The 13,589-nt window shown below is 39.1% G+C and overlaps 1 protein-coding gene across 44 annotated transcripts in view; it reads right to left on the reverse strand.

The window, feature by feature from the left end:
* Nucleotides 1–13,589, reverse strand: part of PPP2R2B (protein phosphatase 2 regulatory subunit Bbeta) — a 495,140-nt gene that overhangs the window by 316,686 nt on the left and 164,865 nt on the right. For 5 of the 44 annotated variants that reach the window (XM_054684673.2, XM_054684661.2, XM_054684665.2 and 2 more), the window contains exon 3: nucleotides 12,316–12,404. The exons of the other annotated variants lie outside the window; for them this stretch is intronic. The gene's annotated coding sequence lies outside the window, so the exon portion shown is untranslated. The remainder of the gene's footprint in view (nucleotides 1–12,315; nucleotides 12,405–13,589) is intronic. 44 annotated transcript variants of the gene reach the window in all.

Genomic DNA, 13,589 nt, shown 5'->3' on the forward strand with positions numbered 1-13,589 from the left:
CCCAAAATGTTAGGATTAAAGACATGAGGCACTCTTCCTGACCTGAATGTTCTTAACAGCTTTATTTATAAGCCAAAAACTGGAACAGCCCAACTGCCCACCAACTAGTGAATGGTATAGTACATCTATACAATGTAATACTACTTAGCAATTAAAAGGAACTCACTCCTATTAAATACCCTCTAAATAAATTTCAAAATCAATGTGATAAGTGAAAGAAGTCAAACAAAAGGCTAAGTGCAATCTGATTTTATTCATATAACATTATAGAAAAGACAAAACTATAGAGTTGAATGGCAGATCATTGGTTGCTAGTGCCCAATGGTGGTAGGTTGGGATTGATTTCAAAATAGCAGGAGACAACTTTTGGGGATGATGGAAATGTTCTCTGTGCTATCCAGTATGGAAGCTCCCAAGCCACATGTAGCTACTGAAATTTTAATTACATATAATTTAAATTAAATCAAATTTAAATGGAAATAAAAGTTATAATGGAAAGCTTGTAAGCAGGATTGAAACAATTTGGACATTTGAACCTATTTTTTCAGCTGTGAATTTTATAAGTTCTAAATAAAAATTAAGTATTTCTAGTGAAGATATATTGTCTGAGTTGAGATATGTTGGAAGTGTAAAATACACAATAGACTTGAAAGAATGGATGTGAAAAAAGACATAAAGTAGCTCGTTAATATATTCTTATATTGATTCCATAACAAAGTGATAATATTTGAATATATTAAGAAAATATATTATTAAAATTAATTTCACCTGCTTCTTGTACCATTTTCCATTTATTTATTTATTTATTTATTTGGAGACGGAGTTTCACTCTTGTTGCCCAGGCTGGAGTGCAATGGCGTGATCTCGGCTCACCGCAACCTCTGCCTCCTGGGTCCAAGTGATTCTCCTGCCTCAGCCTCCCTAGTAGCTGGGATTACAGGCATGCGCCACCACGCCCAGCTAATTTTGCATTTTTAGTAGAGACGGGATTTCTACATATTGGTCAGACTGATCTCGAACTCCCGATCTCAGGTGATCCGCCTGCCTCGGCCTCCCAAAGTGCTGGGATTACAGGCGTGAGCCACCGCACCTGGCTTTTTCTTTTATTTTTAATTGACACATAATGATTATGCATCATCATATTTATGGGGCACGGAGTGATATCTCAATATATGTATCTTTCTTCTACTTTTTAGAAATGTGGCCACTGGAAAACTTTTAAATTATGTACGTGGCTCACCTTATACGTCTATTGGGCAGTACTGTTCTACCTCATGACTGTGGCAGTGGTTACAACACTGTATGCCCTTGTCAAAACATATTGAATTGTACATTTAAAACTAGAACATTTTTTGAAATGTCAATTGCACTTTATGCAGCTGATTAAATTTAAAGAGACAATCTACTTCTAAGAAGACCAGCCGAGTTACACTGTAGCAGGAGACAGGATGAGTAACACAGGAAGGGGGCGCTGCAGGGACAGAGGCCTAAAGGGAAGACCAGGAAAGGCAAGAGGCTCCTTGGCAGATTGTGGTGAGGACAGAAGATAGCGCAGGATGCCATTCCGACAGGGAAGTAGGAAAGTACAGGAGGCTTTTGTGGGTGTAAAATGGAATGTTTAGAGCCTAAATTATCAGCTTAAGTCTGAAAACGATTGGATAAGCATGAATTGGCTAAATTACTTTTTTTTTTTCCATCAGCAGATGTAGAAGTTAAAATCTAGAAATAAAGCTGCATTTTTGCACAAGCGAGCTGGTGGATTATTACAACTACGTATTTTAAGCCATCTATGTGCATTTTCCTGAAGCTCAGCTCAAGCAGCTCTTCTCCCAGAGCTTCTCCAGGACATTGGTTAAAATGAATGTGTTCCCATATGAGCGTTCCCAAAGTTCAGCTTATATTCCTATTATGGAAAATTTCATGTACCCAGGAGCCAAAGAAAGTGGAATTAATGTCCTTACAGAAGGGCAAAGTCTACAACAGCATCTCTGTGCTGCCTGGTCATCACCAAGTTGGAGAAGGGTCTAAGGACAGGTGTACCTGAACATCCCCCCTGAGGCCAACCCATCAGCTATAGTGTGGAACACACTATGCCTCCCACAGTTTAAGTTCTCTACTCGGGAGAAACCCCCTTTTCCATTATCCTGTATAAATGCTGTTGATTTGTCAAGGCCCAGCTAAGTTTTTGTCTTTTCCCATACCACTTTCATTTTCTACTGCTTTGAAATCCTACACTAGTTTACTGTTTAGCAATTGTGAGTTATTCACTATTGGGTCCTGTGTGTTTATTCTGTCTCCTCAATCAAATGGTGAGGTTCTTGGGGGCATGCCTTTCATTTCCATAGTATGCAGTGGTTTGTTAGCCTTTCAAACTGGCTGATCAAATGTTGGCAGCATTGAATTCCCTAGAAGGAAAAACCATGTTGTTCTTCCTTATTAATAAATATGATCATAGAGAAAAACTGCCGAGCAGAACAGCAGCAGCAATGATTTCATGAGCATACCCACAGCCACGTTCTTTACATTAATTCTCACATTTTGTCTTCTAAATCAAACTACATGATACCTATAACCATGGTTCCTCAAGTGACTGGAGGTACCCCAGGGCACCACAGTGAACTTACAGGAAAGCCAAGACAGATTTTAAATTTTTGAGGGAAACACTTCTGTGATACACCATGCAAAATATTAGCTTGAAGTAGACCACAGTTGCAACATTAGACTGTACTACATGACAGATCTTTGTAAAGGTTGGTTGTGATGAAAACCAAGTATGGTGCAAAATTCAACATGGAAGAGAAAAGTCTGATTCCAAGTTTCAAGGAATTATGCAGTACTCAACAGGCACACATATTCTACTAGTAAGTTCTTGGTGTTTACTTAAAAATTAAATTATTTTTTTCTTTCAATATGTATATTTTTCAAAAGACTTCTAAATTTTTTGAACATACATATGTATACAGCTGTTTGGGCCTAGCTACTTAATAAAGAAATTGTTAGATTTTTTTTTTTTTTTTTTTTGGCATAGGGGTGTGTTAAACAATTACTGAGACACTAAGGGCTCCATTAACAGAAAAAGTTTAGCAATCTACACCCTGTAAGGCTCACATCATTGTTTTCAGGTTGTAGTTGAAGAAGGTGATGACCTAGAGTGTTGAGAAACTTCCCAAAGGGCCTACACTAGTCAGTGTCAGACCTAGGATTCAATTCCAGCTTCCCCTCAATATAAAACTCATGCCTTCTTTCTTCCTTTCCCTCCCTCCCTTCCTCCCTTCCTTCCTTCCTCCCTTCCTCCCTTCCTTCCTTCCCACCCAGGGTTTTGCTATGTTGCCCAGGCTGGAGTGCAGTGCCGTGATCACGGCTCACTGCAGCCTCAAACTCTTGGGCTCAAGTGATCCTCCTGAGTTGCCTCCCGAGTAGCTGGGATTACAGGGGTGGGCCCTGGAGCTCAGATCGTGCTTTTCATCCTGGGTTTACTTTAAGATCCTTCAGACCAGCTCCTGGAGGCAGCCACCAAAGAGAAAGCAGATGGTCCATGGAGAAGTAATAGTGGGAGAAGATTTCCCCTGAAGCTAAGAGAGGGCAGTGGGAGGTCACAGAAAGTAGCAGGGTGAGTGACCTTGACTGTTTCTGACCACCAGCTATTACCACAACATAAATTTACACTGAGGAATTAAGAGACTAACTAGGGGTTCCATGGGGAGCTCATCCATCCTCCTAGACCATGACATTCCCCCACACTAACATCAGAGGGAAGAGTGGGTAACTTATCAGTAAGTAGAGCCGTTCTTGAATTCAGTTCATTTGCTTCTGGGATATTCTTGGATTTTTATTCCAACCCCAATACACTTCAAAGAATGACAATGTGACCTTTTCTTGTCCTAATGATCTGGGAGCATTTTCCTCACCATTATGCACATGTTACTACCCTCTTAAGAGGTCAGTAAAGCTCTTCATTTCAAAACCTGATTTATTTGCATTCATAATCTCCCTGTTAGCTAGGCAATCTGCATAATAACCTGGCATGAAATATTTTTAACCAGGCTTTCCAAAATGTAGAAAGAAGCCTTCCTAATAATGGAAGGCATTCACTATCTTAAACTGGAATCCATTTACAGATTAAATTTGCCAAGAGGTCAGCTTGCAGCTGCCACTGTGTTGCAAGCCCGCATGTCCTCTGTGTCACATCCTGTGACATATCTTGAGAAGAGTCAGGGTCTTTTCCAGTCTGCTGGTTCTCTGTTTCAATTAGAATAGATTTAAGAGTCCCCAAGCTCTGGTTTCTAGGTGGCCTTGCTCAATATTATTAATAATTCAATCATACCTATGCTGATAACAGATTACATTTCTACCATCCCACAAAAAAGCCCAAACAGATTAAGGACTACCCCTATGGCTAATTTCTTTAGCAGTTTCATATCTGATTGACATCCATTTATCTAATTGCAGCTAGAAGATTTAATTTCCATTTCATTGGCTTAAAATTAATAGGAAAAACCTGTTTACTTTAAATATTTGACTCATCCTTTCTCATCTCCTGAATAATGTTGAGGTAGTCCATTCTATGGGATGGATTCTACAACTTATCAGTTTTCATTCTCTGAATTCATTTCATGCAAGCCTAGCTATTTACAATTTGAAGTTTAACATAAAATTTAATCTTTCATTGCAAGTAATTTCATTTTTCACGAGCCTAATAACAAGAAGGTAGCAGGGTGTTCATTTAGAATTTCAAAAAATTTTGCAGATAGAAAAATATTTGAAGGCTATACAGCTATGGATGCAAAAGCTAGTTTGATCATTTATGAGCTACAATGCCCAGAATAGGTTACTTAACTCAGATTTGAGACAAGGATGAGACAAGTGTAGTGCCTCAAGTGCAAGATTTAAAGGAAGTGCTCACTCTTGGTGTTATGCAAGGTTGGGAGAGCACATGTACAAACATGCAGTGAATACCTTTATCCTTAAATTTTGTGCCATATGATTGTTGCTTCCTTTACTCTGGTCCTGGGAAGATCTCTGACCATTAGTTGCCTCATCTGCAAAAGGGTGATGGTAATAGCAACCTTCTTCATGGTGGTGTAGTGAGGATAAAATAAAATAATTCACTTAAGCACTTAGAATATTGCCCGGTACATAGTAAGCACGTAATAAATGCTCCATGATGTTACTGTTAATAATACATTACATTGTATTGTACAATTTGATCATGTTACCTATAGTCTTTCAGAAGTTTCTTACTTTTTTAAGAAAATGTATAAAATCATATTTTTAAAAAGAATATAGTATAAAATCATTAGCATGTCCCCCAAACCTAGCATAATCTGACTCCATGTACTTTTCTGTCAATATCTTCTAAAGCTCTCCCTGAATATCCCACTGGTCTTCCTTTGGGTTCTTAAATAATTTATGTTCCATATTCGTCTCCCTGTCACAGGGCTTCTACATAGGCTGTTCCCAGTCTAAAATTCTTTTCCATCCCTTTTCATATAGTTAACTCTGCCTCATCTTTTACATCATAGTTCAATCATCATTTCCTTAGGGCCCAGATCAGATTGTCTGTTAGACCCTTTCTTGTCTTTTTTTTTTTTTTGAGATGGAGTCTCGTTTTGTCCCCCAAGTTGGAGTGCAGTAGTGTGATCTCAGCTCACTGCAATCTCTGCCTCCTGAGTTCAAGCAAAGCTCCTGCCTCAGCCTCCTGAGTAGCTGAGACAACAGGTGCGCACCACCACGTCTGGCTAATTTTTGTATTTTTAGTAGAGACGGGGTTTCGCCATATCGGCCAGGCTGGTCTTGAACTCCTGACCTTGTGATCCTCCCACCTCAGCCTCCCAAAGTGCTAGGATTACAGGGGTAAGCCACGGTGCCCAGCCTCTTGACTTTTAAAATAAATCACAGTTGGTACTTATGGATTTATTTTTCTGATTATTGGATTACTGTCTCTCTATGCCACTAGATGCTAAGTTAGTTCCAAGAGAGCAGAGACCTTTCTGCTTTGGTTGGCAATTTATCCTCACCACAGTAGCCTGCAATCAGTAGGTGCACAATAAGTAATTGTTTAAAGAAGGATATAAAAATAATATTGCCACTGGCTATCCTAGCCAGGGACGAGGAAGACACTTCTTCACGTGGGAGACTATTGCCTTTTGGATTAAGAGTTCTTACTGCTTGTCTTCCTCATAGTGAACCCAAATACCTCTTCCCTCTATATGGCCACACCTAGGTCCAATTTTATTTCATAAGCAACCACTTTCTTTGAACATTTTATTGGTTCACAAATACTTGTCAAGTGCCTAGAATGTGTAGCACACTAGGTTTAGTTGGGTATATACAATGAATAAAGGTACACTTCCTATACTTAGGGTTTTTTCAGCACAGTGGAGGACGAATCACATGCACAAAGCTCTGATTTAAGAAAGTGTAGAGTGTATATTCAGTTCCCTAAGAGGCCAGTTGCAGTGGCTCACGCCTGTAATCCCAGCACTTTGGGAGGCTGAGGCGGGCGGATTGCCTGAGCTCAGGAGTTCGCGACCAGCCTGGGCAACAAGGTGAAACCCTGTCTCTACTAAAATACAAAAAAGTTAGCCGGGCATGGCGGCATGTGCCTGTAGTCCCAGCTACTTGGGAGGCTGAGGCAGAAGAACTGCTTGAACCTCGGAGGTGGAGGTTGCAGTTAGCCGAGATCACGCCACTGCACTCCAGCCTGGGTGATAGAGTGAGGCTCTGTCTCAAAAAAAAAAAAAAAAAAAAAGTTCCCTAAGAGAGGTACAGCATACCCTAAAGAGAGTGACCTTATCATCTGAGGAATCAGTGGCCACTTCCTGAATGAGATTTTCTGAGGTAACATCTGAAGAATGAGTGGGAGGTATACACATGAAGAGTGGTGGGGAGAGAGTGAGCATTCTGAAAGGAAGAATAGAGGGGGGATATTTAGGCATTCTGCATACTTGCAAAGTTGACATATCCACGATCTCTTGTTCTTTCAACTTTTCTTTTTTCTTTTTTCTTTTTTTTTTTTGAGACAGAGTCTCCCTCTGTTGCCCAGGCTGGAGTGCAGTGGCACGATCTCGGCTCACCACAACCTGGGTTCAAGCAATTCTCCTGCCTTGGCCTCCTGAGTAGCTGGGATTACAGGCGTGTGCCACCATGCCTGGCTAATTTTTTTTTGTATTTTTAGTAGAGACGGGGTTTCACAATATTGGTCAGGCTGGTCTTGAACTCCTGACCTTGTGATCCGCTCGCTTCGGCCTCCCAAAGTGCTGGGATTACAGACGTGAGCCACCGCACCCGGCCTCTTTCAACTTTTGATTCATTCATTCATCTGCTTATTAATTCATAACAAACACCAAGTAAGTCTCTTCAATGTGTCAAGGACTACCGTCATATAGAAAAAAGACTAGTCCAAGCTTTTCTGGGGATTATATGCTGGTAAGTTCAAATCCTATCTATAGCCAAGAAACTCTCACCTAACTTGCAGAAAATGTCGTTAAAAACACTATGTGTTCAGCCCTGTAGGCAGATACTTGCCTAATGCTTTATTTCAGGCTTTTTTGGAATGCAGCTGTCCTCTGGAGGCCCTGTCTGCCCATGCAGGTAAGATGTTCTGAAGGCAAGAATGAGTTTATATTCGGCAGAAATAGTCTATTTCCTGTGATTTTAGAAGCATAGAGTCAAGTGCTTAAAACAGAAACAGTGCCAAATAAATGTTTGTCCTTGTTATTATTATTGCCTATTCAGGATGGTAGGAGAAGGCAGAGGGAAAGGATTGATGCTTTGGAAGAGGTAGTCTTCACATGCAGCCATCCCATGTTTAAGAAAGGCAGGGAGGACTCCAAGGGTCTTACTCTCTCCCATTACAGTGTCTGGCCATCTTAGCCCACACTTTCAAAGTAGCCCTACATCCAAGGCAGAAACATGCAAGGAAGTTCTATGCTTAGTAAAAATTGAAAGAAATAGAGGCCAACATATAGTTCCAGTAATGACTGAAATTCTATTTATATTCTAGGCCTCTTTACTTTTTGATTTTCTCATTTTCAATGTTTTTTTTTTTCAAACATCACATTAAAACAGCTCACTCAGTCTCTTGATCTCCACTTTGCCTTTAGCTGAGGACCCCACAAGGCATGGTTCTTGGTTTGTATGTTCATCTTTATTTTGAAAAACATAAACTGAATTGAGAGATGCAAAATTTGAGGAACACTCTCTAATACCATAAATATACATTGATTGCTGACCAATCATTCAACTTTAAGGACTAAAAGCTAAACTCTTAAATCCTTTAGTGAATTAAACTGCAAAAAGGGATACTTAAAGGTGATGGGACTCTTTACTCCCCATTTACCTCCTACGTCCTACTAAAATGGACCTAGCTCAGTGCTTTTCACTTACTACTTACGTGGTCTTTGGTAGGATTTTTGTTCTGGCCAACCCAACTTCAAATCTATGAGGTTATAAGGAATCAGCAAACAAAATGACATATGGTGGAGAGCAGGTGGCTTTGAGAGGCAATATTAACTATGTATATATGAAATCACAACAACTATAAATATTTAATTTCCAATGTTTGAAAGAGAAAAGAGGGTTTCTTTGAAAGTGGACTTTAATGCATATGTAAATTAATTACAATTCATGACATTCATTATTTCAGAAAATGATGCAATAATTTAAAACCAATATTGACAGTTTGAATGTTACAATACTTTTAAAGATTTATTGCCATATATTTTCTCTTCCCGTTAAAGAGAAGACCTTCTATTATGAGCAAGATGAAATGCAAAATAGAGGCCACATGCTTTCTGCTTGTCAAGCTTGTGTAACTTGGACTCAGAGGAGATCATCCATGGGGTCCTTTGGGAAGCAGTGGTTAGGGCGGTGGCAGTTTACACAATTGTCCCACTGCACTGCATCCTGGTACGTCATTACAACCCATGTAAAGATCACCTCCAAAAGTTAATGATTTGTATGCTTTCCTGGGCACCATTCTAATCTCTGGTGATCTTCAACTTTAGTATGCATCTGTATCAACAAATTTGATCTCCTGACATAATCAGCTTTTAAAAGCACTTAAAATCTGGGAACCAATTAGGCATTCATATGGTGTAAAGGAGCTATTGCTGCAAAAAATGTTGTTGGCCAGGTTGGCCCTAATTTGAGGATGAGACATGAGTAGATGGGGACACTGGCAAAGAATAAAGGTCATATGTTGATGAATAAGTATAGGGTTGGATTTTATGAACAAAGCCATTTCTTTGGCTACATAATGTAGACAGCAGATTTCGTAGCCCAAATGGAAGATCCAAGACCTAGTGGGAGTTGGAATATCTTGTGTGGTACAATTTAGGGCCAGGGTACTTAAAGTCTTCCTCTAGCTCAGATGTATCTCCCCGACTAGTCCTCCACTTTCAGTATTCGAATCGACAGTAGCTTCCAAAAAGGTCATTTTCATAAAGATGTTCTGGTTAAAATGCACACATTAGAGAGCTAAAAAATCAAGATGTTGTTTTTTCTCTTTTCTTTTATTCTCCATGTCAAATTTAACAGAAGATTCAAGGTTTTATGTACTACATTGTTCTCAGATATATCCTTATCTATCTTCACTACTACCAGTCTGGTCCAAGCCACCATCATCTTTCATCTGGGCTTGGTAACAGCCTCCTCACTGGTTTTCTTACATCTAATTTTGCCTCTTGAAATTTGCTGTACTCTGCCAAGTAGCCAGGAAAAAATTTTTAAAATAAATGTGAATCAGATCATGTCATTCTTCTACCTAAAATCCTCCAATGTCTGCCCCTTGGATTCGGAGTAAAATTCAAATTGCTCACCCTGGCATTCAATGCAAAACACTCTTCTTACAGCCCTTTGCATGCCCAGCTCTCTCTCATTCATACATCATCTTCCCCTCCTACTCAATAAATCCAAAGAAGTCATTCTACCTATGTACACACACACACACACACGTACACATGTGTACACACGTACAATTTACATATCCCTCCCCCACTGCTATTCCTTCATAACAATTGCCACTATGTGAAATTTCAGCACTCCAGGCATTCAGCCCTCTGTCCTGAAGATGTTGTTCCTTTACCCTAAGTTTAGCTGTCACACTCAGGTGCAGAGTTAGAGAAAGAAACATTATATTTCCTTAACGACTGACTCATAGATTCACTGGCCTTTGTTCCTTTCCAGGTTACCATTCTATTTGGTTTATATATTATGCTGCATTCTGAGCCACTACAACAAAAATCACTGTTACTGGGCCCTTCTCCTCTGCCCAAATTCTTGTGCTTGCCTCCTCCTTGCTAATATTTAAAAATCATTAACCAAGACAAAAAAAAAATCAATTTCAACGCTGTTACAACATCTTTGTCTTCTCATCCTTTTTTGCAATGAAACTCTTTTAAGAAAACTTACTGCCGCATTACTCTGAATTCTCACCCTCCAGGGGTGATGGAAAAGTCATGTTTTTAGAAATCGGACTTGTAAGACACATGACTTTCACTTTGGGGTGAGTTATGTTTCCCATTAAACTAGAAGCTCCTTGAAGACAATGCATTAGTATAGCATCTCTAAAGAAAATAAAAAATTGTATCACTTTGAAGAGGTTTGTACAGCATCTGACCCACGGTTTGTACTTAAATATCGGTTTTGAAACACCACATTACCCACAACAAAAAAATGCAAAGGGTTAGTACTTTTAAAAGGCATTTCAATTTTTGAGTTATTCAAGTTCTTTTCATCCCAGAAGAGTGAAATTAAGAAAATTCTAACCACATGTTACCACCCTTTTTTTTTTTTTTGACGACTCAGAGGAAGTTCTATCTCTTTGAGTATATACTAGGTCTCATTATATATTTAATCAAATGATTTCAAGTATGAATGCGGGGCAGAGAGTGACAGAGAGAAATAAAGCAGGTGATTTTCCTTCATTCTTCTTTATCTGTCTTGGTTGCTATTGTACTCCTACAACCAAACTCAATATCTGACACGTGACTGGCACCTGAGGTATGTGAAATAAATGAATGAATGCATGCAGCTAATACATGACAGAGTACTCCAAGCCAGGCTTTTTTCTGATTAAAAACCCATATCCCACAACTAAACTGTATTGACTTCCTTCATCCATCTGAGTGAGTCCAGACTCACTCAGCTCCAAACAGTAGCTCCAGATTCTTGCTATGTAGTTGAGTGTTTAATGTTTAAATCTGTAGACTATGCCAGAATAGCAACTCTACAGGTGAAAATCTCAGTAGTTTCAATTTTGTGACTTGTAGTAAGAAAAAAAGTTGGGCACTGAATTAAACATTTATTTAGAAAATTAAATTGAACCAGTTTGCATATCATGGCAGCCACTGATATAGCTCTGCCTCTTAATAGCTGTGTAATTTTTGATAAGTTACTTAACATCTTAATCATGAATTTGCTCATCTAAAAAATTACTTATACAAATATAAGTAATTATCAAAGCTATCTTTGTGAGAAGTAAGAAAACGAAGGTAAAGTACATAATGTGTGGCATGTAATCAGGCCTTAAGTGAAGGTTATAGCAATTATTACAAATAATCCCTACATTATAGGAATTATTTGGGTTTCTGAAAAGGTGGTTGGGCAGAAAAGATGAACAATCTCTTCCTTTGAGTCTATTTGCTGATTTAAATTTAGTGGCAAAAGCAAGCTGCATCATAGTTGCTCCTGTAATAACCAGCGACATGGGCTCTACACCCTGCTGCACAGGCTGTCTTTGCTGTGCACTATAAAGCCTTTGCCAGGCCCAATACAGTGTGAGGCACATAGTGGGTGCTCAAGAAATGCTTGTGTTTTCCGATGCCACTTTTTGATCCTTGCTGTGTACCCTCCTCGACTGCCATTATCTATGTTTGTGCTTTTGTCACCAAGCGCCTACCTCAGTAAAAGGTCATTCCTTGTACAGCATTATATATGAGCCTCAGAGCCAAAAAAATGTTTATTCTGCTCATTGGTGTCTATCAATTTAAGAAATCCATTTTATAAATAAGGATCTTCATTTATATAGAGGTTCAAAGTTATGCCCAAGGGCACACAATTAATGGTAGAGTTGGTTCTGGAACCTAATTGACTTGGTCCCTTCACATTTTTTATAAATAAGGTGGGTTACAAATAAATAAATATGTATCTTCTGCCTCCCAGTTAATATTCTAATACCACGGTGGCTGGCAAAATCAACCTCTTCAATTCTTTAGTTCAATCTTATTTCATAATCTATCTGTAGCAAGATCTGAGGTGAAGCAATGTGAGCAGTCTAATGAACTTAGAAATGATACATTTGGCTTTCCTCACCTTTTACTGAGTCCTGTTGTTTTATTTGCTACTCAAGGATGCGAAGTATCTGTTTAACAGTAAAGTGCCAAGCAATCTGACATCTCCTCCTGATTAAAACAAAGTCATCTCAAATACAGATGGATACATGTCATTATGCAAGCTATCTGCTTTTCAGAGCTGCTGCCTCAAACTTCCTGCAGTAAGATGCCCCCTCACACTCCCTGCAGTCCCCCACCCCTGGCACTGGCTTTCCTTGAAAACATATAATCTTGTCTACCTGCATTTTTGTATGTTTAGGCTCAAGCAAAGAATCCATTATGAAAATGACAGAACTGCCAGAAAGAATTATGACTTCACTGCTTAACAAGCTGTGAATTCACTGTGGAGGTAGCAAGGCAGAGAAGCAAAGAAACAGGAGGAAGAATATATATGAAGGGAAACTTGCCTTGGGCTCTGCACTACTGCAAGTTGAGAGTGGTTTTCCCAGCCTTTCAGGATTTCCATGTTTGCTCCACCACAAACTACCTAAGTTTCTTTCCATAGTATGGGGCAGGATTTTTGCCTTTTACCTAAAGTTGGTAATACTTAGAATGATGAAGTTGATGATAATGGCAGCTTGCATTTATTGAGAGGTAAATAGGTACTAATAGTAGGCTAAGCATTTGTGCATATTATTTTATTCAATATTCACAACTTCTCTATATAGCCCTCTCATTTAATTCCTTTAAGGACTTCCCATTGCCTTTAGGATAAAGTCCAAATGTTTTAACATAGCTTATGAGACTCTCTGAGATTCCACAACTTTTGCCTCTCTCTCAACCTCATCTAATACCACTCTGCCCCTTTCTGGATGGGTCTGGTCTCATCTATACTTTTGGTTCTTCCTGTGTTTATACTTTGTCTTGCCAATAGGCCTTTAAATATATTCCCTTGTAACCACATTTCTCCCACTAGTCACCTGATTATCTCATACCTCCCTTTAAGACCTTACTATTTTTTTTCCTGAAGAGGCTATCTCCAGTTTTCCCTGTTGTTTGCTTCCAAGGTTAGAAAAGAGGAAAAACTCTTTTGTAACTCAGTACTTGAAATGACTATTTAAATTGCACCTTTTCTGCTAGATTTAACCTCTACGAAGGCTGACACCGTGTCTACTAATTCAGTTGTTTCACTAGCCTCTAGCTGAATGCCTGAAACGAGTAGACTTTGAATAAATAATTAGAAATCAATTATATGCAAAATCTATATATGAACGTTCCCATTTCCTAGATGAGGAAACAGGTTAAGAGGAGTTA

Source organism: Pan troglodytes, chromosome 4, assembly GCF_028858775.2.
Source record: "Pan troglodytes isolate AG18354 chromosome 4, NHGRI_mPanTro3-v2.0_pri, whole genome shotgun sequence".
Taxonomy (NCBI): Eukaryota; Metazoa; Chordata; class Mammalia; order Primates; family Hominidae; genus Pan; species Pan troglodytes.